This window comes from Dermacentor albipictus, chromosome 4 (genome assembly GCF_038994185.2).
Source record: "Dermacentor albipictus isolate Rhodes 1998 colony chromosome 4, USDA_Dalb.pri_finalv2, whole genome shotgun sequence".
Lineage (NCBI taxonomy): Eukaryota > Metazoa > Arthropoda > Arachnida > Ixodida > Ixodidae > Dermacentor > Dermacentor albipictus.
The window spans coordinates 70,127,386-70,152,192 of record NC_091824.1 but is presented as its reverse complement, the minus strand read 5'-3'; the positions used below and the strand labels follow the sequence as shown (position 1 = coordinate 70,152,192).

Genomic DNA, 24,807 nt, shown 5'->3' with positions numbered 1-24,807 from the left:
TCGTCGGCGTAGAAGAGGACTTTCAGAGAGGTATCTGTGAAACTGAAGCCTGTTATGTCGCCGTCCTTCAGAATTGTTCGGCAAAGGGGTACTTAGTACACAGCAAAAAGAAAAGGTGACATGGGACATCCTTCCCTAACGGACTTGTAGAGCGCTATTGTCGGTGCTGTTTGCCTGTTGATTACCAGACGCGTCGACACTTGTCTGTAGCAAATGCATATATATTTAAGAAGCCGGTTCTTAACTTTGCAGGCGTTAAGCAAGGTGAAGAGAAAGTCTTGTGTTACTCTGTTGAAAGACTTGCTCAGATATGGTTGGTATGACATGATGAGGCTTATAGCCCACGATAAAACGAGGACACAGAAAGACGTGGTACACACAGGCGCTGACTTACAACAGTGTTTATTTCGAGTAAGAGAACCACATTTATGAGCAACTTCAGGAATCGTCACAGGCGCGCAGTTTGCGACGCTCACTTATCCTAAAGTACCTAGACATATTTTTATTCTTTTTTTAAGTAGCGACAAAGCTTTGGAGCACCGCCGATGAATCTCATTGGACTTCGCTCATTCCGGCGGCCATGTTCTTCCTAACATGGTTCCCCCCGCATTCACTTGCACGCTACTGCGAGCAAACTTCAGGGCAGGCTGAAGACGCACTATAGTGAGCCTGCAGCGTTTCTGTGCGCGTTTATCTTTTTGTCTTTTCCTTGTGTGAATTATTTTCTGTGGTTGGTGCGACCGCAGAAACACCGCAGGCGTCGCCGTAAAGGTGACCTGAGTACGGACGCCATCGGTAAGTACGGTTCCCAATTACGGGGACAAATTTCGAGTTCGGCCTCAACAGTGCCGTACAAAGCCGCTTTGGGCTCGTATTTGGTTGTCTGGCCCCACGCCTGAGCCTTATATTTGACCTATGCGGTGCAGTAGCGGCCGTTGACGGTCGGATACTATACGCACATACGCCGCTTCAGGAAGTTAGGAAGAACATGGCGGCCGACGGAGTTAGATGTCGCTACTCAAAAAAGAGCAGAAAATCTAGTGATTTTAACGTATCTTTACGCACGTAGGATAACTCTTTAAACGAAAGGGCGATTTATGGCTTTGAAACGCAGTTATCCCCTAACCTATCAATCATTTTGGCTTGGATGATTTTGTGAGGTAACTGTCCCCTGCATGCGGCTGCCAACAGTGGAGCAGTCTTGGTATACTGGAACGCACGTAGTACGTTGATCATCACTTGCACTCGCTACAGAATACCCACAGTGTGCGCAATGTGCATCGAGAAACCCTCCCCGCCTTTCCTTTGCGTTATGGCGGCGTTTCTTTAAACGCTCATTGAGGCACCTTCCGCTTTGTCCCTATACTTCTTACAACATTTCAATAGAAGGTTTACACTAGCGCATCAGCAAAATCAACGAAACTGTTCTGGTGCTTCTTTTTGCACACTGTCCTTTCAGGTAGGCCAGGCCTGGTTTGTCTGCACAGACATTGCAATTTTGTCGGCGCGTAAAACACTACTCTTACGTTCGCACGTTGTCCTGTCCTTTTTAATCGGTGCTGTAAGCTGTGGATGTACGGGACGATCACAACTTTCCTCAAATCGGCTGGAGTCAGGCTGGCGGAAGCCTTTCTAGACGAATTTGAATTCAGAAGAACCTCAGCAACCGTGGCAAGGACATGCGTCGGATAACGCGCCAACCGAAGACGGATGATCTCGTCGTTAAAGCTTACAGTCATCTGCTCAGGACTTGACTTGCATAATGCATTGGACAGGCATGCCCTCGCAATCCCCCTCTTGACCAATTTTGAGTGCGCCGACTGATATGGGAGCTATGGCTTGTTGGCGCGCGGCTCGTACTTCTAGTAGATGTGTTCATCATAAAATAAAAAGTAGAGATTCAAAATAGTCAGAGCTGCAGCCAAGAAGAATGAAAAAAAATCATCGACATATCTAAATACGTTATTCATCTTAATTTCTTGGAGCCGACCGGTCATGTTTGTGCCTAGTTACGCTATAGAAATAAATCGCTAAGAATGGGACTTATATTCAATGGGGAAGGCAACCTTGTATACAGAAGGAGTGAATTTGCATTGGCTCGTGTATTGCTCCCATTCTTAGCGATCCCGTACATTGCAACGATTAAGAAAGACAGGACAACGTGCGAATGTAAAAGCAGTGTTTTGCGCTCCGACAAATGTCTGTGCAGACAAATCAGGTCTGTCCTACCTGAAAAGCCAGCGTGCAAAAAGAAGCATCAGAACAATTCCTTGACTGCGCTAAGACAGTAGTGCACAGCCTCCCATTAACATATGGTAAGAAGTATGTGGGACAAACGGAAGGTGCCTCAGTGAACGTTTAAAGGAACGCCGCTATAACGTAAACAAAACGCGGGGAGCGTTTCTCGATGCTCACTACACACAGGTACTCTGTTGTCAGTGCAAATGTTGATCAACGTACCACGTGCGTTCCAGTATATTAAGACTGCTGCACTGTTGGCAGCAGCAGGGGGTGGTTAACGTGCGAAATTATCGAAGCCGAAATTACTGGTAGGTTAAGGGATAACTGCGTTTCAAAACCATCAATCGCCCTTTCGATTTAAAGAATTATCCTATCTGCGTAAAGATAGATGAGCCTTACAAACTGCGCGCCTTTGACGATTCTTGAAATTGCCTATATATGTGGTTGGTTCTCTTACTCGAAATAAACGCTGTTGTAAGTCAGCGCTGTGTGTACCACATCTTTCTGTGTCCTCGCCCTCTCGCGCGCTATAAGCCTCACCTTGCTCAGAGCGACTTGCAAAGCCACTACCCTGGATCCAGAAACGGAGGTGGCAGGCACATTATCGCGGATGCAACGTCCTTTGGTGCCCTATGATTGATGGTTCCGGATGACTGCTCCGAGGGCAAAGTCAAGCAGATACGGACAGAGAATTTTGTAATCGGCCATTAAAAAACTAACGGGGTGGAAGTCGGTCACTGTGGGCACTTGTCTTGATCACTTCTTGACACTAAAACAGTACGTAAGAGCTCGTCGCATAGATGGCGGCAGCAATCCTCGTTTCGAAATGTCATCGTACCCGTCACGTAGTGTTGGCACTAATTTCGGTGAGAACTTCTTGTAAAATGCCGTGCTCAGCCCATCAACTCCTGGCGATTTCATTGGTTTTGCCTTGCGTATATGGCCCATTCTGCTTCGCTCTTTTGCTGATTTGTGTCGCCACTTATGCAATTGAACGTTGAAGCATCTTTTCGCAAGAGTTCATGGTCGCATGTGTATATTCGAAGAAGTCTTTGTATGCTTGAGTAAATGCAGCTTTGACGCCGTTTTGTGATGTGAGAATGCTGTCGCCGTTTTGTAGTGCTTCTAGTTTGTTTTTCCTGCCCCGCTGTCTCTCTTTCGTCTTGAAAATCTTGAGCGGTTCGGCGTCTCTCTGTTGTGATTCTGTCCTAGACCGGATCATAGCGCCTTTATAATGCTTCTCCAGAATTTACAGTAACTGCCCTTTGCATTCTTTGATATCTTCTATAAAGGCAGCCGGGTTACAGTTCTCGGCTTCGATGAGATTTTTCAGAGTTCACATCATACTAAGCTTTTCACTATTCTTTAATGCTGCTTTTTGCTGCCTTTTTGTAAGTAGAAACTTCTTACATTGTTATTTTAACTCTTCCCACAATACCGCTTCCACTTTTCCTCCTTTCGTTCTTTCCTTGATGTGGTTCCCGTCTTTTAATCGCGCTACCACACACCCCTCTCTTTGTCATACAGCAGGCCATCATTCAGCTTCCACAACTGCCAATACTTGCGCCTCCTTCTTGTCCTTTCCTTTTCTTCAAATATGGCAAATGCATGATCTGGGAATGCGACGTGCCTCACCTTATAGCGCACATTTTACGATGAGAGATCGCTAGACGTGTAAAACCGATCAGGCCTCGAGTGACAGTTGCCTTGCGAATGCGTAAAACCGTGATTCTCTTTTGGCGCAAGTTCGCTAATATACCGCCAGTCATAGTCTCGCAAAAGCTTCTGGAGCTCTGCTAGGCTGGTATCTGCATCTATTTGATCACAGCGCACAATAAATCTACAGAGACCGACAGACATCCGGAGACCGCTTTTTCGTACAATCAGAAGCACCTAAAACACAATTAAAGTCTTGGACAAGTATGGTGCGGCACGGTAAGTCAACATACTGCTTCAGGCCTGAAAATAATTCTTTTAGCAGCGATGCGTCATTCGGAGCATGAATCGAAATGAGATTGTATGGTTCATATCGGTAAACCAAAAGCCACACTGCATATACAACCGTTCCGTGGTCCTTCTCCCATTCTGGCTATACTAGCTATATTAGTACGACTGAGTGTTTCTTTACCGAAATGGCCGTCCCTCCACTGTACCCACAAGTAGGTGGATACACTGGAATAACGAAGGAATAACTGGGCTAAAGAGTGCATCTGAACCACATGAATGCGGTGTACTGGCGGTACAACACAAATGTCAAAAGAGAACAGTTTTACAGCGAAGCTGTTAAGGGCTAGTTCCCTCAGCATCGTGCCCATATGTAAACACAAAACTTCCTATGCGTGAGCCGATATTGAAGATAGTGCAATGCCAGGCCAACCCTCGGCGGAGGGGACGCAGGCGTTAAGCACTCCCCATGCGTGGGCCGATACTGAAGATAGTGTAATACCAGGCCGACCCGCGGCGGAGGTGAAGCAGGCGTTAAGCACTCCCCATACGACCCGCGGTGGATGTGCAGTTCGCCATTAAGGGGTGCACATACGCAGCTTCGCTGGTCATCCTACTTCACAGAGTGGAAGGGCACTGAGATTTTTTATGAAGGCTCTCTTGAAATATTTGGTGATGATGCAATAAAAGCCATCTCCAGGACATGTAGACATGACTTGGAGCAGTGTAGACTTTAGGAAAATTCCGATTTTGCGAAAATTTAATGCCGAACACGCCACATTCCTCATGTGTCTCGGTGGTCGCGTGATGGGCCTTCCGTTGGGGCGTTACTTCATCGACCGAAATGCCACAGATCTCTGTGGGCTCATGTGCTTCGCGTCGCGCAACGCAGACGAATAACAATTCAATGAATTCATAAAGAAGATAAGGAGCGATGAGGGGTTATGTAGGTCTCATAACGGTTGATAATGGTTCGATGCGGATGGCTAAAGTGCGACAGAGAGATAAAGGCTTGCAATGGTCGCAGCGATTCTGATAAGGTTGTAAGGGTCAGGGTAAGATCAAGTCCGATAAGGTTGGCAAGAATTGATAAGAACTGATAAGGGTCGGATTGTGTCCGATAAGGTATGTAAGGACGGATCAGGGTTGATAAGGATAATATCCATTGTGATAAGGTTGACAACTACCGATAAAGGTTGGTAAGGGTCGTATCGAGTCCGATAAGGTTGATAACTACCGGTAATGATTGATAAGGGGCGGATGTAGTTCCATAAGTTTGATAACTACTGACCAGGGTTGATAAGTGTTTATACTGGTCGGATCAAGTTTGATATTGCTGATAATGACACCGGGCTGAGTGGAGATGAGCAGGCGCCACGATGCTTACGCACACTTAGACAACTCCAGTGGAGTTTCTTGAACTTCCGTTGCGTAGTACGCCCAGTCAAATTCTGTTGTCATTGTGCTGCGCAATTTTTTTCGTTTTGACTGTTCCTTCCATTCTTTCTTGTTGTGTGCAGTTTTCATCTGCTTCTGCATGGCCGACCCTCCCTTGTGGGTATTAGCTATGATTTGAGACCCCAACCGCGACGACATGTGTTATGTGCTAAGGAATCAACATTGACCATCTTGTAAGTGCATCCGCCATGCTGGAGGTGAGCAGAAGGCTGTCATATCACCTGTTTGGCTGTGCTGCGGGCCCTCTTAGTAACAGCTTTGCAGCAACTAAACAACTAGAAGTACTCGTTTATAAATTAGCCCGAGTAGGCCAACAACCGGCTGCACGACATTCAAGATACCGTATGAGAGAGAACGAAGGAAAGGCAAGGATGTTAAATAGGTTGCGCCTGGTTTACTAACCTACACTCGGGGAGGAGGAAGCGAAAGAAAATGCAAATGGAAAGAGAGCAGGAAAGGTGTAAGAAGTGATGCGTACGCGCGCATATTGGCGTTCACCGTGCAGTCGCACACACATACCATATGAGTGTACACAATGTACACAGTAAGGAACGCAATGAGACAACCAGTGAAATAAATGTATAAATTCTTCGCGACAAACCGTTTACAAGCGCAAAGGAAACAACAATATATCGATCGAAATAAAAAAATAATCTAAAATATACATTGACGCGACAACTATGCCAAAACAAAGCTTTGACACGCTGACCTTTCAGCATCCTGCCTTTCGCTAAGCATTTAAACACTTCAGGTGCCGAGTCATCGCGGTAAGCTCATTACGAAATGTAATGTGGCTGGCACGAATATGAGACACTTTTTGTATGCTGCATTAGAGCAAAGAGAATGCAATAAGGTACACATGGCGTCGTTGCGTGCGTTGTTGTGCTGCATCCTTAGACCACGTAAGCACTGGCTCTGAGAACGAGCGATTCTGTAGTTAATTTCGACCACCGTATCTTTTAGTATTAGTAAATCACTACCTGGAAACATTTATTCATTAGTTTAGACTAAGTTAAAGGGAACAATAAGAAACCGTTGCTTACAGGAAGAAAATTAACAGGAAAAGTGTTATTACGATCTGTAACGCCGTCACTAATAGTATTTTGATTTGATTTAATTGGATATGTTCTGCGCTCTGTGACCGCAGAGCGATTCCTTTTCTAAAAAGAAAAGAAAACAAAATGACCCGCGATCTTTTACCATGAGTAAATTACGCTCTCGTATAGAGTTCGCTTCCAGGTAAGGACGTATCGCTAGTAAAATAATGGAAATAAATACCGAATATCTTGCATGAAGCATTAAGGTAGAGACTCTTAGTAACCTCACGGACTACCTCGTCTACGTATGAGAACTCGGGGCAGGCACAGCTGTAACTTGCCGAATAATAGACGAAAACGTTATCTCAGTTAGACTGAAATCAAATCTTCGGGGTTGTGAGACGCTGTAACGGGGGAGGGGGTGCATAAATAATTTAGACCGCCAGGGTTCTTTTAAAATGAACTTAAATATAAATGCGCGTGCGTCCTTGCATTCTGCCCTTATCGGAACGCAGCCGCCGCTACCGAGAGTCGAACCCATGACCTCGTGCTCAGCTGCAGAAAGCCGTAGCCATTGAGCCACGTTGACTTTGTTATTCACGACACCCTTACGCTTTTGTTATGACAATCAAAACTTGAACGCTGTCTTTAGCAGCAACTTTTATGCTTGTGAATCGAGTGTTTATTATTCGCTTATGTATTTTTTACTTGAGGCGGTGCTTTTTTTCCTTTGTCAGCGCCATAAACAACAACAACAACAACAACAACAACAACAACAACAACAACAACAACAACAACAACAACAACAACAACAACAACAACAACAACAACAACAACAACAACAACAACAACAACAACAACAACAACAACAACAACAACAACAACAACAACAACAACAACAACAACAACAACAACAACAATAGTAATAGTAATAGTAATAGTAATAATAATAATAATAATTTTGTATTTGTCTGAAAACGAACCAAGATGAGAATGTATCAAATTTAATTGCAACGCCTCGCTCTCGTAATCTCGACAACGGAACGAAGTCGTTTCTTTAGTGGTTTAATTAAGGTCTGTGTCACGAGCATGAACATAAAATGCCTTTACTGGACGCGTGAAGTAAAAGAAAAAAAACATATTACCATATTACACATTACATATGGTCGAGCACACTTGCTCCTTAGTTTTAGCAGTGCATTACCATGCATGGGCGAAAGTAATTTATGCCGGCTCTAGCTCAACGATTATTTTTACGGAGCGAGAATTCCTTCATCTGATTATTCCGCCTATGGTAATGTATATAGACGTGGTATATCGTATATATAGACGTAGTAACTCGGACAAGTTGTCAGCGGGCAAGTTAATGCGCTTCGTAATATTCCACTTTATTCTGACATCTATTCCTCTTTGTAATTGAAGCCACTATTGTGCGACTTTTAAATATATCTTCCAGCATGGTGACAGTGGAGAGTCGAGTGCTTAGATGTGATAATATATGGTTACGACAAACGCACAAAAGAAGGGGGAGGGGAAGAGAAGACTATAGCAGGAAGCTCTAAGGGTGTCAAAACTGTCAAATTTGCCTAAGCAGCCTTGGTAACCGTGCCCGGCATGTTTCATTAAAACTGTCGTCAGTTCCGCTTCGTAGCGCTATACGTATATAGAAGAGGCCGATATTGCCGTTTAGTTGGCTTCGCGAATGCTTCGCAGCTGCTTCAGTCAGTGACTTGTCTCGCACAGTAAACAAGAACTCGTGTAAGTCGCTGTGTGCGGAAACGAGCGGGCATTATGAGGAAACGGATAAGCGAACGAGTGTGCGAATCGTCGACTCGGAAAAAGCATCACACGTCACTTTGGAACAAGAACAGTACCATTGCTCTAAATGCCACTTCTGAACTCTTCGAAGCTGAGGAAACGTAGGCCGTCTTACACCCGCATGTTCGCACTGCTAAGCTCGGTCCGTAGTCACAAAGAGCTCGCACGCTAGGATTATTCGTAAGAGCAAACACCAGCCAATCCTGGTGCTGGACATATTGTTAGCGTTGGCGATTGGCCAATAGCAACGATCGCTTGCGAACAAAAATCTTTGCGAATCCAGCACCAGTTCATTAGTGCTCGCTGTGCGTAACGAAGTTATTTAAAAGACGGAGCTAGAGACAAGAAAATGCACAATGAGCATGCGTCAGTCCCCACTATACAGTGTATGGGAGGTCCAAAGCGCCTTTTATCCGCATTATGTCGGGCCGCTAATCGTACTTTCAAACCGAAAGTCAGCTTCATTTTAGCCTATAACGACAAAGCCAAAAAAAAGAAAGAAAGAGAAATATTGGCAGAACAGTGCATATGAACTGTCGTTCTAGGGGTTAATTGGCCAATAAATTGCATTATGAAATATTCTCGTAGCGTTTGGTGAAGCGGGCGTAGTAGACATGTAAGCGTTCAGCTTGCATAGGTAAAAAAAGCAAAAATTAATTAAAGGGTTTTACGCGCCAAAACCACGATCTGATTATGAGGCACGCCGTACTGGGGGACTCAGGATTAATTTTGACCACCCGAGGTTCTTTAACGTGCATATAAATTTAAGTACACGAGCGTTCTAGCGCTTCGCCCCCAGCGAAATGCGGCCGCCGTGGCCGGAATTTGACCCCGCGACCTCGTGCTTAGCAGCCAGTTTGCATAGGTTATATGCATTGTACCCGATAATGAGATTGTTCCCTAACGGAGGAAATTCATAGAAAGCTCGATTGTTGATACTGTTTTGTAGATACATTGCATACATCTTATCGCGTTAATAATAGCGTACGTGCGCGAGCATTTGCGCTTTCACTGGTATATTGCATGAGCGTTTATCGACATTGCTTGCGAGGTGCCATGGCGGAACTTGCGCAATACCGCTGATTTGCTTGCGTTGTTTGCCGCGTGCTATCTGCAAGCTTTGTTGTCCACTTATACCGCTTAGACTTCCATGGTTTCGTTGTGTTAGACATTGTATCTTCGCGTCCACTAAGCAGTGAAGCGCTTCCAACATCCTAATTGATCTCCCAGTTCACATTGCCATATCTTAAAGACACAAGTACCTGATCAAGTTGTTTTGTATAACGAGCATAAATCTTTGTCTTTGTCTACATTCGATTCGTAAGCCCAGCACTCATTCCAAGATACAATGAGTACTTAAGAAACAGAAAAAAGTGTTCGATCTTATTCTTTGCTCCTACTCTTTGCTTGGATCAGCTCACTTCACTTATTGTATACTGGCGCTAGTGCAAGTGCGCATCAGTTTCAAGTACCAGTGCGACGCATTTTATAGTGTGTGCTGGTCCTCGGGCAGGAGTTGTGTGTGAACCTAAACCCCGCCGCGTCCGCTTTTCCAAATTGCTGATTTCTCAATCTCATGAAACATTCATAAAATGTTTCTTCCCGCGACTATAGCTCGCAACAACCACTGAGCTGCATTAAGCTAGTGTGTTCAGAGGATTTCTTTGAAGCTGAGGAACTCTTAACGTACACTGACCCAAATTCAGTTTCGAAACTTCGTTTTTTTACCTAACAGGTCATCACGCGAGGATTGCGCGACGGAGGCAGTATTAAGCGCGCCGGCGGTCAGCCTGGGAGATTATGCACTCGTTAAGTTTTGTGACAACGCTTCAATGCACATTTAGCCTTGCACTTACACGTATTAGGAAATAAATATTTGAAAAAGTACACTTGCGCTTGTTACTGTAATATATTCACTCTGACCAAGATTAAGGTTAAGTAGAATAAACTAGGCTTTCCTCAGTGCGTGAACATTAGGAGCCCTCAGTATCCGCAAACTTTTTCTCTCCCTTTTTCTCTTGCTCTTCTGGTCCTTATATCTGACAAATAACCATGAATATTATAGTTACGTTAACTAGTCGCTATGGAAGCAAAGACTTTCGGTGGCCATTTGTATTTGGTGCTCTTAAATGCGCGAACGGAGCACAGAATCGTAACGCACAAACCGTGCGACGACACCGACTCAATGTTGTTACTTGCAGGCTGATTACTATTGCAGCATTTCTCATCCGACAAAAAAATGTGGCGCTACGAAGGTCGCAGGACATTGCCTTCTCCTGAGTTATCGCATATACATCACCGCGAAAAACCAGTAACCTCTCACATTCACCAAACAAAAAATAGAAACGTCAATAAATATCTACTGAACAAACCTTAAAGCAAGATTTTTATATGATAAATAGTTAAACTTACGAAGAATTATTGAAACAACAACAACAACAACAACGACGGCGACGACGACGACGACGACGATGATGATAATAATAATAATAATAATAATAATAATAATAATAATAATAATAATAATAATAATAATAATAATAATAATAATAATAATAATAATAATAATAATAATAATAATAATAATAATAATAATAATAATAATATTTATTGTTGCCATCTTACAATAATCGTACATCAGAAGGCAGGCCCGTCAAAGCCAACGAAGTGGCTTGCGTGACTTGGCCCGGCATGTCGGCAAACAAAGTCAAAATGGCAACATGTACAGAAATGACAAGCTCGTGAAGTTCATCACACAAAATGAAACAGAAAATCAGCTGAAATCAGTGACAAAAGAAATACAAGAAACAAGAAAAGAGAAATGCAGTATTATACATATCTTACAGTGCCTTCAACATTTTTTTCAAGTTTCGTTTCGAAGTTGCAGTAAATATATGATCAGGAAGATCATTGAATATTCTTGGGACATAAGCATACCTACTAGCCTTACCAAATCTTGTGTTGCAGTGCGGTACTACAAAACGCAATGTTTTCCGCAGTGCACGGGGAGCAACATATTCTTGTTTGAAATCAGGGTTCCAAAAATGTCTCACCACAACCGTTTGAGTGAACAAAGTTTGAAATGACGGAAGACCCAGATGTATAAATAAGTTCACATTGTCGGCCGAGGAAGAGTTATAAACAATGGACTTCAACATATTTTTAGAATACTGTCAATTCGGCAAAGCCATCGAGATGAGCAAAACCCGAACAATGTAATGCCATAACGTAACACACTGTATGCTAAGGCGTGCATGATAGTGATTTTTACAGGCATCGGAACAATGGATTTAATATTAAAAAGCAGCGAGGAAACACTTCTGAGCCTGCCGCAAAGATACGTCATGTGATCATTCCATGAGAGGTCACTGTCAAAGAAAACACCAAGGTATTTAATGGAGTTAACATATTCTACAGGGGCACACTGACACGATTGGCAAGTACGACAGTGTAGAAACAAGGGTAAATTTGTAACCGTTGCTTTAAGTGGATTTCTAAAACATAACAGTTTTGTTTTTTCTTTGTTTATTGACAAACAGTTGTTAGCAAACCAGGTCACTGCGTCGTACACACTCTCTTGAAGTAATGCAATTGCCTTTGAGTAACAGATATGTTTAGTTAAAAGGACAGTGTCATCTGCGTACTGAAATATCATACACTTCGAAACAGCTGAAGAAAAGTCATTTTTAAATATGTTAAAGAGAAGAGGAGACAATATAGAGCCCTGAGGCACACCAGCTTTCAAGGGTAGTTTGTTATTTATGAATAACTCGTTGTCTAAAGATATCACCTGCGAGCGGCCGGACAAATAGTTTTTTAGGAACTGGTAAAATGGACCCCTGAAGCCGAGCAGGTATAGTTTTTCAAGCAGGAGTTCGTGGTTCACAGTATCAAAGGCTTTAGAAGTATCGAGAAACAACGCGCATGCAAACATGTTTTGTTCTAAAGCTGTGTTAAATTCATCGGAAAATTCCTCGAGCAGAGCAATGGTGCCCCGTCCCGCGACAAAGCCGAACTGACGACTCGATATAACTGAAAACTTATCTAGAAATGACGTCATAGTTTCTAAGAGAAATTTTTCTATTATTTGTGACATGATAGGCAATAATAATAATAATAATAATAATAATAATAATAATAATAATAATAATAATAATAATAATAATAATAATAATAATAATAATAATAATAATAATAATAATAATAATAATAATAATAATAATAATAATAATAATAATAAAGACAGCTGTCAGCTCAGCATGTAAGTGATCTGCAGCGACGTTTAAAAAAAGGTAATTATAACATCCGGAATCACACTTCGCGTTAGTGTACACACTACTTGATTCACACAGTTCACACAACACTGTGTTCACACTGTGATCACACTACTCAGCGGACGCAAGTCGCCATAAAAAGGGCAGTGGTCAACGCCTCGGTGTGAGATCTGAGAAGGTTCGCACACCGAGGGACCAGTAACCGACATGGCTTGTAAACACTCGAAAGCTTTTATCAAATGCCGCCAGCAAGTGCGTGATTTCGCCAATAACGCAGACGAGTACACAATAAATGGTCACCTATACGACCTCTCCTAGCCGCCCACGGTGCGCGGGTAATGTTCTCCCTCTGGGGAATGTAGGGCTTCTGTGGAGGGTACGCGGTCTCCCTGCATTGTCCGGCATTTCGAAATTGACATTTTATGAGGAGAGAGCCATAGGAGATGTTTTGGCAATCAACAATGACTCTGCGTGTTATGCTAGCCGTTTGCATTGCTCGCAGTCCTTTTTTATTGGCAGCAAAAGCGCTCTCAATTTGCTCCTATGTGCTACAGGAGTAGTTTATCCTTCTGAATGGGAAAGTCAAGTGCACTTTTGTATCTGCCTATAAAGAAGGCCTGAGCTGTGATGATTACTCGCTATTTGATTCTTCAGTCTTAAGTCGCGCGTAGTATAAATGCATCTAATACAAAATTTGTACAAACGGAGAGAGAGGGCGAGAGAGGGAGAAAGGAAGGAAATAATACAGACTGTCAAAATTTAGAACCAACCGTTGAATATAGACCCTGATTCCTATAAGAGAGCATTTTATTCGAAGTAATTCATGCACAGCGTATGAGTCAATGTTGTTGAGGAACAGATCGAAACAGTGTGCAATGACATTGATTGAATAACTTATTTGATCAATTTCGAGATGTTAGTAACAAATAGTTCGCCAGCCAACCACAGTGATTTGTTCAATTACTTAAAGGGTCCCTGAAACGGGTTGGACAAATTTTGTAGAGGCGTTGTGTACAGCTACAGTAAAACATTAGCGCTAAAATTTAAGTAAAGCGTCTCATATTGAATGGCCTGAGCCAACCGTCGGCCTTGGCGAAAAAAATTTGGAGGACGCTTAAGCTTCGCCTTTAAGAGTGAAACGCGACATCGTTCAAATACCCCTTACTGCTTTTCGTGCTTCCCGGCAGCTGCTGCTTACGTAACTGTAACGTTTACCAAGAAACAGTGGCTGTGAACGCTATGTACGAAGGCGAGTTTTCTAGTAGAAATGCGGCCTCTTGCGCGGGTCGATGTCCTGTTATTGTTTCGCACTATTAATATTTCACTCTGAGAATATAACATAAAATGCATGTGCTGTTATTTCTTCCATTACATTTATTTGTGGGCTGCCGTTCTCAAGATTCCAAGAAATAACTTTGTAAAATATGAAAAACAAGGTATATGAGAAACTTTGGTGATGGGGAAATGGTTGGGTATGCGTGGTTCGGAATTTGGTTCGAAATTCTTTTTGCCGAGGCGGCGTCCGACGCTGGACGCCGACGCTGGGCGCCGACGCCGGATTTTCTGCGACATGAGCTCCTTAACGCTGTCGCGTTAAAACATAGTCAGCGGATGGCAAACGCTGCTGTGAATATCTCAGCCAAGTTTTGCAGTTGTGCGCGGCGCATGGAGATCGCAAGTGGAGCGCGAAGTTACCTTTCTCTCGTACGCTCTCATTTCAACGCAAGCCGGCCCTTCGCTCTCTTCTGGACGATTTATTTAGTCATATAGCGGATTCCATACGCGGCTGCTATTGGTCAATAGCTGACGTCAATCAAAAAGGGTGTTTGTATTAGTACGCGTCTTCCTGGTGTTATTGGGTACATTTATTGAAAGTTCAATAAAAAGGCTGAAGTATGCGAAAATGTGCTTTCAAATGTAGGTAATAATTAACTTCCGGAAGAAGCCGACTATCGTCTGCTAACTCTGGGCCGTGGTAGCCGGCGTAGGAAACAAACTTTGACCAACCTGCTTATCGGTGTCGTAGCCGTTTGGCCTCGCCAATTTTGACTATTTTTCAACGCTCAACTAACCTCCATCCACGCGAAACTTAAGGTCAGACCATAGTCACGTTTGCCAGCGCGCGCTTTCTCGTGGCCGCTCCGGGTAGACGCCTTGTTGGACTACTCGGTAACACTTCAACAATGCGCAAGTTGGATGTGGCTGCTATCTGTAAGTCAAACTGGTGAAGGACAAAGCCAGTCCGCAGCACTTAGCATAGCCAGACCGCTGCTCAAGAGGGTGAGCACGTTCTCAGGCCTTGTTGTGCACAAAGCAGATACAGCGCACACGCACTACAGCTGCATGTAGCTTCGGTCTGCTACGTAGGGTGGATACCGTGGCCGCCGGCGGGTGCCGCGACGAGTCCACTGGCTGCACCAGGCGGGTACAGTAGTAGAGCAGCAGCTTCCAGGTTTATTTTATGCGGGCGACATTGTGTTGCTAGCTAACAAGCAAAGTGATTTGCAACGTCTGGCTAATATCCGTGGACAGGAAGGCAACAACTTAGGTTTGAAATTCAGTGTTAGAAAATCAGGTGTTATGGTACTCAATGAAAACAGTGAACAGACAGTGGCGATACAGGGCCGAGAAATACCTCGGGTAAGAGAATATAAATACCGTGGTATATGGATAGACGAAGAAAATAGATACATGGAAACACAGGAAATAACAATAACAGTGAAGGGGAAGAGAAATGCAGCCATAATGAAGCACAGAGCGCTATGGGGATACAGTAGGTACGAGGCGCTCCGGGGTATATGTGGAAAGGTGTAATGGTTTCTGGACTTACTTTTGGAAATGCGGTTTTTTGCTTTAAATCAGGGCCACAATCAGGGCTCGATGGGAACCAAATGTCAGTGGGACGCCTCGCATTGGGCGCTCATGGGAAGACTACAAATGAAGCTGTGCATGGTGATATGGGCTGGACTAGTTTTGAAGTGAGGGAAGCTCGCAGTAAAATTTATTATGAAGAACGACTGAGGAATATGGAATAAATTAAATGAGCTGGGAGAGTGTTGAGGTATCTATACAGTAAAAAACATTCACTCACAGTGGAGAAAAAGAACTAGGAAGCTTACGAGCAAGTATGCGGCCTGTAGGGTGGGCAACACAGCAACAAAGAACGTGAAGCGGCAAGTCAGAGAGGCTGAAATAATCTCATGGGTGGCGGCAATGGAAAAGAAACCTGTCATGAGTAGCTACTTAAGAGGTAAAAATGAAATCAGGAAAGAAACAATTTATGATAACTCAAAGGGAAGCCCATTACATTTCGAAGCGAGATCGGGACGCCTTAGAACACGCACCAGTAAAGCGAGATATAAGAAGGAAGAAGAAGCATGTACTTGCTACGGTAAAGCTAGGGAAACGATGGAGCATGTTTTATTAGAATGCGAAGGCATCTGCCCAGCGGTCGATTTAGGCCCTACTGGCCTCCTTGAAGCCCTTAGGTTCTGCGAGAGCAGGGGAAAGGTAAACATGTCCGCAATAGAGATTAGTAGGAGCCGATTGGAAGATTGATGGAAGAAAACTAGGGAAACGACAAAAAACGGAGATGTACAAAAGCAAAGTTCGCAATAGGGGATGAGAATGTTTGGTTGTGGGAGTGCATAGGGTTTTTTTTTCTTTTTTATCCTAGGTAGGACATTAGGCAGTATAGTAGCAAGAGCTTGGTGGCTCAACCCATCACCCTGTTCCAAAGGGGACGCTCATAACATCCATCCATCCATCTATGGCTAAGCGCACTCCGGCTCGCTGAGGGCAAACGCGTTTGGCTTACGTTTGGCGCCTCGCAGGTGCCAAAATCGGAAGTGGCACCGTTGGTAACATCCAAAACCAAATTTCAACTGCGCGCCACGGTGACATTTAGAAGGCGGAACGTTGTGGGCACGCCCCGCTTCGCTGTGGCCTTCGCATGCAAGGTATTGAAGAAGGAGTGGAAGCAGCGCGGAGGCCGTATTTGATTGCCAATAACTCCGCTTCTGCTGATCGCATTAAAGTACTTTTTGCGGCAAGGTATTTCTGTAATGGCCTGTTTTCACTTCAAATGCCTTTCTCCACTTCGATAAAAAGTGGTCTAGGGCCCATTTAAGAGAGCTACGGACGATAAAAAGTTACCCTCTTAACTAGCCATGTTTTTTTCTCCTCAACTCGTTCCCCGAGTGGTTGGGGCTAAGCTCCGCCTTCACTGGCTCTGCGTCATGATGTGACTTTCAGTTGTTTTGTTTCTCCAACCTCTCCGCTAGCCACCTGGCTGTCGATCCCCCGCGAGAGCCATACAAACAGCGTACGTTGCCAGCGTTATCTCGCAGCGCCGAGCGTGTCTGGCATTCCGGCAATTGCAGGCAAACTGGGCGTTTTGATGGATGGGCGGTGACGTAAGGCCCCTCCGTACTACTACCGCTCTGATTAAGGGGCTTAGGGTAAACGCGAGCGGCCTGCACGGTGCAGGTACCTGGGGGAGCAGAGCTTAACGAGCCAAACACAGAGCTACTATTGCTGTAACGAAGTGTAGAAAATTTTCAACATTTCAAAAAACTGAGTTCACAATTACACTGATGCCGAAAATTTTCGACAGCAGCAAATTAGAATACAATTAGTTACTGCTATATGAGCTCTGTGCCACTAGTTGGCTGCACCGTGCAGGTTTGCGCTTCCGCTCATCCAGTAAAACGCCCAGGCCCAGGCGGCTTGCGCATGCGTTTGTCCGAATACCGGACAGGCTAAAACTTCCTGTTGTGCTGGTAATCTTCCGGCGTGAAGTGACGGCTGCAAACGCGTAAATGCTGGCGCCGATCGGATACCGACAGCCCGATGCGCTGCAGCCACACCACTCGCATCGTGCCTTGTAGTGGAACACGATGTCGCAGCATGACTTGTTGCCCATCGCTCACAGCGTTGCAAGGACGATCCATGGTGCTTTCGAAAAGTAAGCTCTAGACCAGCACCGACCGTGCAGCTCGTGTCAACCCGCAGGACGTTGTAACACAAGCAGACAACACTTCCTGTGTGCCGAAAATGTTTGGGTGTAGTGACAAATTTTCGTTGTGTATTCTCTTTCGGTTGCCTTTTTTATAACAACAAATTAACCAACATTCCAACTATTACGAGCAACATTTCTTCACCATAAAGTTGGAAAGATTATCGATGAAGCGACCTGGGTAGCCAATTGGATAGCTCGCCCAACTGACGTGAGTTGGGATAACTACGTCAATTGGGAGGGGGCGGCTCAAAACACAGGGGAACGGCGCCGCTGCGATGGTAGCGGTGCAGATTTTTAAGATGTTATAATATATGACATGCTTTACGCGGAGTGCTTAAATGGGACCTACCCTAAGCCTCAGTACGCTTGTCGTCAAAATAGTTTCAGGGTCCCTTTAAAAGACGATATGAGCGAAATAAAATCAAGTGAACTGCGATTCATCGCCGACTTTATAATAGTTTTTTTATCCTTAACGATAATAGTGTCAAGGTATATCGCTTAATGCAAGCAACGTTACCTGGGCCTTCTCGTGATACTCGGTGGGCTACTCCCAATGGGTCATCATTATATCCGTGAAGAACATCACGTATATATGGTATGAAGGGGAAGAACATACGTGAAATCGCACCCTCCTCCATCCAACGTGAGCTTTCTATTATTTTTCGTATCGCGGTCTACTTTCTCAGTACGCGTTAACGCAAAATGTAGCCAGGTTGAAAAATTTCGCGAGCGTTAATTAACCACGAGGTCAAGTGACGGAAGTCAGCCTAACTTGGGTCAAAATCGTTCCGTTCTATTCCAACGCTTGCCAAGCCAGAGTTTTTAAGACGGCAAGCGAAAACGGCTGCGCACTAAGCCGATTTTAAATCACAGATGCGGAACCGCCAACTTTTAATGTGCTCACGGAAGGGCATTACGGCTGCTTCGAGTTTGCTTTCCTTTTTTTCTTTCTCTCTCCGACTCCTGGACTCAGCGCCGGGCTTCAACCACTGTAGTAACTAAGCACGGACTCGAGGGCTCTTTTTGTTTTTATGCTTCCCTCCGTACGAATCCGCGTTTCTCAGAAAACGAGCAAAGCCGGCCTGCAGCGCGCCAGGAGCAGCGGTCGCCCAGGCAATCGACATTGGTCAGCGCGAAGCGCCGTCCGTCCGTGTTTGCGTTCATTCCCGCGGCGTCAGCGGAGTGAGGCAAATTACTCTTGCGCCTCGCGCGATGCCCCTTACGTACCGACTCGCATCGCCGAGCCTGCGGCAGGAAACGACGCCATAACCATCGACCGTTCGAACTCATAAAACGTTCATTACGACATCCATGCGCGCCGTAACCCGGCTCTCCCCGAGCACGCCTAACGATGCAAGTTTGACGTGAAAGTTGGGGGAAAGGGGCGGGGGATGGGGAGGGGGAAAGGGGAGGCGATATGAAGGCGTCTCTCTTAAACCAGGTATGCTGGGGTTTATAACCGCTGCTGAGGATATAACGGACAATGCACTCGTGTTCTGTGCGCAACTCAAGCAAAGCAGTTGCGAAATGTGCTTCTGCTGCTATTGCTGAACGCAGGGGAGGTCGATATGAGCTTACGTGCGCCGGCATGACACCGATATGTCTGGCAGGTGTGTTGCGAAGTGGAATTAGGTTCTAATTAAGCGTTGTCTCTTCATGCGCTGCTCTTTTCAGAGTTGCTTTGTCTTTTACCCCTATTTGCGAAGCAGAGTTCTCGTTTTTCGCAACTGGTCGCTGTTTTCTTTGCTAAGCTTGAACCGATAGCACACAATACGTTATTGCGCTGTGTATGCCGAAAGATGTTCGCGTACTTTGTCGCGAGGTAAACCCTCGTGATGTTCGGTTGGGTCTAAACCTAGATCTATAAATTTAGATAATTGAATTTAAATCTGACGTAATTCGAAGGCTCACGTTTTAGAAAAGAGCACAACTTTATTGATAATTGTATTTGCCCGAGTTCTGATACTGTTGTGAGCTGTTTCTCAAGAGACCTCTAGTTAAGTGTATAGCATCGGTAACGGTGGCATGGACAGGCCATTTTCTAATGGCAATTAAAGTCGTAACTAAATACTCGGTCGTAACGCTGAAACTCATGCTCGCAATCGCAGCATGTCACTGCAGTGTTCAAGACTTTCCTTTTGCCACAGAGCTTCGGCCCAATTGGGAAGGTGCATATATATATATATATATATATATATATATATATATATATATATATATATATATATATATATATATATATATATATATATATATATATATATATATATATATCATACTCCTTCGTTAACTTTCTGAGCTAGAAAACGTCGTGAAACTTAGCATTGTGCAATGATAATGAAAAATTTCAATTTACAGCGGCGCGGGTGCGGCAGAAGGGGTGAGGTAGTTCATTCGTTCGTTACAACGCTAAATAGAAAGAAATAGAAAAATCGTTAGTTTCACGAAACCACGCTATTCATGAGGGTATCCACCCGCCGTGGTTGCTCAGTGGCTATGGTGTTAGGCTGCTGAGCACGAGGTCGCGGGATCGAATCCCGGCCACGGCGGCCGCATTTCGATGGGGGCGAAATGCGAAAACACCCGTGTACTTAGATGTAGGTGCACGTTAAAGAACCCCAGGTAGTCAAAATTTCCGGAGTCCCCCACTACGGCGTGCCTCATAATCAGAAAGTGGTTTTGGCACGTAAAACCCCATATATTATTATTATTATTATTATCATGAGGGTATCTTGTTACGTCAGGTGGTGCGTGGTTTTGAGCAGAGGAACGCCAGCTAACAGAATAGGAAACGAATTTCTCATTCTGTTCTCCAGTATTCTCTTGCTTGGAGGTGCTTCACAAGATCCCCCCCCCCCCTCTCCCCTCCGCAACCTGTACCATGAAAAACACTACTGCAGAATGCATGAAAAACCGTGCCGACCACAACTCCATTTGAGCTCTACACGTAAGGCAAAACGTTGTTGTTTTGTAGTAGAAGGACATTTACGAATCGCGGTAATTTTCTGAAGTGAAACGTACACCGAAGGTTCTGGAGATGAAATGTTTATATGACATTACATTCTTAGAAATAAGGATTATGCACTATTTTCGCAATTTTACGTTAGATTAGGAGCAATTACACATATGTACATCACTTTGCATATTTACGTTTTGTCGATCAGTTCACTGATTGTGGTTCCGACCGTGTCTTCACCGGTGGCATCACTGGTAGTTTCACTGGTGGATTAAACCGCTAGGGCGGATCAAGCCCAATGTGCGTCATTGCTGACGTCAGTGCGCACTTGCAGGAGAACCCAGGCGCGCTATATGCCAAGAATCCGAGAGGGGGTGTGTCAAGTGGCAAGTGATTACACATTGTTTCGTCGGCGCTGTACCGTGTCTTAAGGTGCGAATTAAGCGCTGCCTGGACGTTTGATAACACCTGTGCACTCCAGTTGGGGTCCTAGGTCGCGGTTCGAGATGCTGTGTTAGACTGCACTGTTGGGCCACGAAAACGGTCAGATACCCGGCAGGAAATACCGGTCTACATTGGACGAGAATTATTTGCAATAAAAGAAAGCTCCTGCACCCGACGGTGCTCCCAAAGGGGCCCATCATAACTCGCAAAGCAGCGTCGCTGCCTGCTCTTGGTTTCTCTGCAAAATGCCGGTTCCTTGGATGTTTTGTCAAGATCCTCATATAAAACCGAGAAACTACAAGGTGGAGCCATTGCTCACCTCAACTGCCTTTGGTCAAAACCGCTTACAAACTCGATGTCCGCCAGACACACCCCCATACTGCCCTGCCATGCATACCCTACTACGGGTGACCTTGTCGAGAGACCTTGCTCTTGGATACAACCTCTGACGGCTTCCCGGGGCGTGACTAGCTTGCTCGTTGATGATGCAATGCGGCGTTACATTGCCCGTTTTACTCCCCCATACCTTGCAAGACGTGTTAACTGCGGAGTCCGGGAAAGGGGGTGGGATGATGGAGGCGGGCAGAGGAGGAAAGGCGATCAGTTCGGACGAAGGATGGTTGCGGGGGAGGTGCGCAAGCACCCGAAGTTGGCTCGTTAAAAATTAACGCCGCAAACTGCCAACGAGGCTAATGCGGCCGAGATTAATGGCGCGGCCGCCTGGGTACGGGCCAATGCCATAAATCGCCGGTATTAACTCGGCCCAGCGGCGCCTACAATGCGCAGAGCGCTCGGAATTTACCGCTCGCGTATACGTACACCTGTCCTTCCCCCCTAGCCCCTCATCTTGTGGGCGCGCGCGTGCGCCATGCGCCTGGCGATCTCCGAGGTCGTAAATGGCTCGCTCGCCTCACTCTCCACTCGCTGGACGCTGCGCTGCACGTAACGTGATCTGCGCCGCGTCGCGACGGCATGCCGCACTAGACGACGCCAAACCCTCTCCCCCATTCCGTCCCTTCTCCCTTCCCTAGCCGTAGAAATTTCCTGCCTGAGTGTTCGCAAGCGAGGACCCTTAATATTGCCTGCGCAGTAGCCTAAAGAGTCCGATACCGAACCGCGTTTTCCCACTTTGTCATTGTCCGGGGCGTCTTCAATGAAAATTTGCATCTCTCCCGGTTCGATCGCGGGCCTTATTCGTTAAAGATTGTGCCACTGAAGCCCTTATTCGGGCAAATTAATTGGTTTGTGGACGCCGCCTACTTAAAATTGTATGTACGCTCCAGAGAACTGGTGCGCGTGACAGAGCTCCAAGTGCCGGCTTGACTGGCTCCCCTGCTCTATATACAATGCGTAGCAGAGAATTTCGTCTACATGAGTCACTACAACGTCTGTAACCCTTTAAGGGGACACGAAATGTTACGCACAAGAGGTCGAATTTAGAATACCTTTTGTTCGTAAGCGCTCTTTGCCATTGTTCGGCCGATCTCACTAATAATAGAGGATTGGCTAGTATTTGCCCTTTCGAGTAATTTTAGCGCAAGAGCTCGGAATGAATACGGATAAATACTTCGTAGCGGTTCACCACATATGCCGAAACGTATCACGTATCACGTATCAGGTTCGAATCTACAAATCATGACAGTGATAGATAGAAATGAACTGTGAAAGGAAGAGAGTTTAATCGGAAGACAGAAATCACACACGTCACAAACATCACGAGAACTGGTTACTATAAAACGAGCTCCTTGTTTCAGCTCATATTGCTCTCGACACACACTGAACTAGCATACCTACAGGCGCAATCGCAAAAGCGAATGTATGAAGCATTGGAAACGTGATGTATTTTCATTGTAATCTGGCTAAACGTTTCGTAAATGGGAAACAAGAATAGCCTCAGCGACAGCCACGGCACAATATGTAATGCTGCATTGGTCATGTTGTAGTGGTCAACTATAATGCGAGGGTCATTGAAGAGCAACTAAACATTTAATCTCTTGGAATGGTAAACGAACTTAGGCAGCACCAGAAACGTTTTGGACGACGCAGTGTTATGCCTAATCAGTAAATACCACTCAGATCTAACGCAATGTTGCCTTACGAGTGACGCGAAGCTTGTTTAAGTTGGCAACCCGTGCGCGTGCCACGCGCAGGACTTCCTCGCCTGTAGCTGTTAACTGTCTGTGACGCGAGGGTGGAAATGTCTGTCTAGGGAAGGACGTTGGTGAAAAGTGTGCGCAAAGATAAGCACGGGACACGTGTCCAAATACTAGGGATACGTTCGAAAAGTGACATTTTCGAATTGAATCGGACGGGCGAATATTCAAGAAAGACGACCTCCGACGTTTGGATCTGGACGTCCGGACAACTGAGGAGCTTGTAAATTAGAAACAAATGCTTTCAGTTATCTGGAGCTCCATTAAAATGGCTGTAACGAGGCAAGCGAGCAGCACGTCATGAGATAGAAGTAGTGCGGTGTTCTTTGAAGGAGAGAAGTGTGTTACTGCAGCATAGCTAATTGCTTTAACTGACATATAGTAAGGCTAGCGAAGTTATAAATTGGTAAAGGTTTTTTTTTATAGGCTACCGAAAAGCGAGCTATTTTTATTGACTGACTGAAAATTATGGAGCAGAAGTTGGCGTATGTTCAGGAACTGATGCCCGTGCTACCGCAGCTTTCCTGCAGGAGAATAATTCGGAACCATCCAAACTTTCACAATTCTCTCTCTATCTCTCTCTCGAGGCTCTAATAAAATGTTGTTTTCAATTATATTTTAAAGAAACGAATATTCGACAATATCAAATGCGAACCAGATATTAGCGACCATTCGAATAGCATTCTAAATTTTGAAAAAAATATTCAAAATACATTCAGGGATTCTATACCCCTTGTGTCACAGTCACACCTAACCATCCTAGCCAAGAACATCAGCCAAGAATAGGCACATACCTAATGGCATCTAACCCAAGAATGGGGTGACCCAAGTATAAGAAACATAAGAAAATTGACGACACCGCTGTACATCGTGCGGTATTCTATTAAGAGGTATGTGTGCTTTAGGTATATCTTTGAGCCAACATAAGATTTGCAGTTTTATGTCATTATGTGTGGTCATGTTGCGCAGAACAGAGATGCGCATACCAGCAATATACTTTGCCGGCCATATTCCCTGCTATACTCAGAAGCCTGCGAACGTCTGGTGGCGCATGTCCATTTGACCAAGAAACGAAGTGGTCGAATATCAAGGGTTATTTCATTAAGAAGTGTCTGTGCTTTAGAAATACCTGTGAACAGACATTATACATGTTCGGGTTTTATGTCACGATTTACTGCTTGATTTACACAGCACTTGGTTCAATCACTGACACTAACTTGTCGATTAACATTCAGGGCTACGTAAGCTGCCCATTCGACGAGAGACTTGCGCTCTTGCACCAAACCTCTAAAGAAAGAAGTATAGGCGAAGAAAGACTTCGCTGTGGACATTTCTCGCCATCATGGCGGCACACCCGTGGGTCGGCGGTCGCGGAAGAGGCGATGCGTAATCGGGTTTCTAACGAAGACTAAGCCGATTTCGGCCGAAATGTAATCCAAGAGATGCCGGTGCAGTGCGACAA

General features: G+C 45.0%; 1 long non-coding RNA gene across 1 annotated transcript in view; it reads left to right on the top strand.

Annotated features, from left to right (window-relative positions):
* Positions 1-24,807, top strand: part of LOC135902083 (uncharacterized) — a 51,181-nt gene that overhangs the window by 6,066 nt on the left and 20,308 nt on the right. The window contains exon 2 of the long non-coding RNA XR_010564391.1: positions 5,706-5,840. This is a non-coding gene — a long non-coding RNA (uncharacterized lncRNA). The remainder of the gene's footprint in view (positions 1-5,705; positions 5,841-24,807) is intronic.